At 39.0% G+C, this 3,168-nt stretch overlaps 1 pseudogene; it reads right to left on the reverse strand.

The window, feature by feature from the left end:
- Nucleotides 1-469, reverse strand: part of LOC118842661 — an 843-nt pseudogene extending 374 nt beyond the window's left edge.
- Between the last annotated feature and the right edge of the window lie 2,699 nt (nucleotides 470-3,168).

The raw sequence follows: 3,168 nt of genomic DNA on the forward strand, positions 1-3,168 counted from the left end.
TAAATTATACAGCACATAACTTTCTTTTGAGGGGCTGCCACAGATTTAACAGTTTTGATAAGCTTTTTACTCTCCAGATTCTTTAATATTTTGTTGATTTATGTTAATGACAAGTTGCTTTTATATCAAATATCTGCTCCAGATACCTTTGTTTCTGGCACCTTCTATGATTTGGCGCCCTAGCTTTTCTTGGTTATCTGATCCCTTCATTTTACCAGTATTCTGAGATTCTATTATTCTATACAGAAGGCCTCTAGCTGTATTGCTACTTAAGAGATGCAGTTGTTCCACGGATGAGAGTCTGTTGATGGGCCATTGCCCTCTGTTGGGTTTCTATATGAGGCATCTCATTCTCAATAACTTGATCTGTTATCCCACGAGGGAACTGATGGCACAATTCTATAATCCTGTTTTCTATTTTGACCGGATCTGCATCCAGTGGCTGTGTCTTCACTTTCACCTTAGCCATGAGGGGGCTGTGTTCAGTACAGCGGGCTGAGACACTAGGAGTTAGCTCCAACCTCAGGCAACCAACCACCAGACTCCTAATCTCAGCTTCTTGAGAAACCTGTAGCAATCCCTTGAAGGAATAGAGGCACTCCCCTACCCGATCTGTGGCACTTTAGGAGATGTCATCAATATATATGATCTTACAGATTTATGGAACTGAGTGCATTTCATCATATAGGGATAGAAGGGATGTCAGAGATGACCCACTACAGCGTTGTCAAATTCATACAAAACTGGGAACACTAAATGGTGCATGAGGATCTCTGAGGGCTGCCTACTGGCTTAGAAAACCACACTTAACATTATCTCTGTTCTATCATATTTTTATTTATTTTATTAAATATTTCCTAATTACATTTTAATCTGATTAGTGTTGCTGGGCACCTCTGACCTAGTCCAAATTACCTACTTTACAGATAAAGAAATTGAAGACTGGAGAGGAAAAGTAACTTCTCCAACATCACACAGCTAATAAGGACTGAGTTCAAATCCTGCCCTAGACACATCCTAGCTGTGTGATGGACGAGTCATCTAACTATTCTCAACCTTAATTCCCTCATCTGTAAAATTGAGATAATAATTGTACCTACCTCACCTCATCTTACCACTGTACCTACCTACCTCAATGATTGTTATGAAAATCCAGTGAAAATTTATCTAGTGAAGATCTTATGAAGATCTGGTGAAATAACATGTACAGTTCTTATATATTTTAAAGTTCTATATAAAGGTTATATTATTATTATTATTATTATTATTATTATTATTATTGCCACAGAGCCGGGATTCAAATCTATATATGTTGATTTTTCAACTCCAGCATTTTCTCCCCTGTATACTTCAAACCACCTTTAAAATACAAAGTCAAAAGATCCCAAAGCCAGGAGTTTGAAGGAATCAGGGTTAGAGAGTCAGAAAGTTTATGGGGCAGACTCTTTTTCTTCAGTGATCTCTATATCCCATCTTTCTCCCTGTTTCTGGTCTAGGAAGCGGGAACAAAGACAAAGCACTTTCTCCACATAGGTTTCCCCCTTCTTTCATCATGGAACAGAAGGGAGTCCCAGCACCTTGGCATGGATCCAGACCCCACCAGGCAGCTTTATTAAGAGACAGAGAATGAGTGAAAAAGGCTCCTTTCCCACCTCTTCTCTCCCAATGGCTAAGCCATGCCTTGGGCTGCTATAGAGATAGTCAGGTGATGCAATCAGGCCTTTATTTCCCAGAAGGAAAGGTTTAGGGAAGAGCAAGTAGAGTTTTCTCCATGACTTGCCCTAGATGACCTCAGAGGTCTGCTCGACTCAAAGATCCCGTGGTCTTATGAGCTTCTCTCCTTTCTTCCAATTGCTTAGGACAAAACACCAAGAACCAGAAGAGCACTTTGTTCAGCCAAGTGTTCTCTCCACTCTGTGTAGACAGAGTGCTGACCATGGACCAAGCATAGAATGCAAAGAGTACCAGCAACTGAGCCAAGCTGAGATGCCAAGATTCAAGCTGGGGATTCCATTTCTGTAGGCATGAACTCAGTCAGCACCAACTGGGTAATCAGCCAGCCCTGCTTGACTTAAAAAAAAAGTCATCAAATCCCCCAATACTTCTGAAAGGTGAATCAAAATTGGCTTTATAGATAGCATTTTGGGAATAGAAATGACCAGCAAGCTGCTGCTCAGTCGTTTGTAACAAACAGACTGGGGCTTTCTGCTGTTCATCATTACATAATACAATAGCCCTATTTTCATTTTTGTAATGGCCCCCAAAATTAATCAAAACTTCTTTTGGTGGTCTAGACCTGATTTCAGCAATATGAGGAACTCCCAGTGTGAAAACTCCCTTCAGTGATGCAGATTGTAACCTAATTAGTAATATATAGTTTTGCAGATTTGGGGTGGAGCAGGGGAGGATAGAAGCGAGACACATTGAGAAGTTAAATAATTCCCCCATTCTTACATAGCTAGTGTATATCAAAGGTACATGTCGAACCCAAGTTTTCCTAATACTAAAACCGGCCTTCACCCTGACATTTAATTTTCAAATAAAAATTTTAACAAAAATTTATTTTAATTAAAAAGACAAATACAAATGCATGTCAGAGAGCATTTTGTTGGGGGTGAGGGAACCTAAAGGAACTTAAAACTAAAATTGATAGCAATTAATTCAGTTGAACAAACTACCATAAGTTATCAGAAATCCTAAAAGGCTGGAGATCACTGATCTCACCAAGAATAGGAAAACAGGAGACAATACATTTCCACTTACTAGAATTCAAAGGTCTGAAGAGATGGATTTTCTTCCCTAGATGAGTAGATAAAAACGAGGGATTCAGAAATAAAATTCTAAAATGTTTCTGCTGGTATAAATACCCTTCTGTGGTTCAAAATGATATTCACATGTTATCACTCAATTTCAGTTCTTCAAAGGCTTGTGGCTTTCCATGACTTCAAGTCATCCAACGTAACTGGAAAAATATTGGTATTAAAAAGATAAGCCTTAGTTTCGGGGAGAGAGCCTGGACTTACTTAAAAAAAACTTTTCAATTTCCCAAAGCAATGATGTTTCTTCTCCTACTATGCAAATTACAGGTCCAGTCGATCGTTCTTTTGCAGCGTCTCTGTAACACACACACACATACGTACTTATCCATATATGTATACATGTATGTAT

Source organism: Trichosurus vulpecula, chromosome 3 (genome assembly GCF_011100635.1).
Source record: "Trichosurus vulpecula isolate mTriVul1 chromosome 3, mTriVul1.pri, whole genome shotgun sequence".
Classification (NCBI taxonomy): domain Eukaryota; kingdom Metazoa; phylum Chordata; class Mammalia; order Diprotodontia; family Phalangeridae; genus Trichosurus; species Trichosurus vulpecula.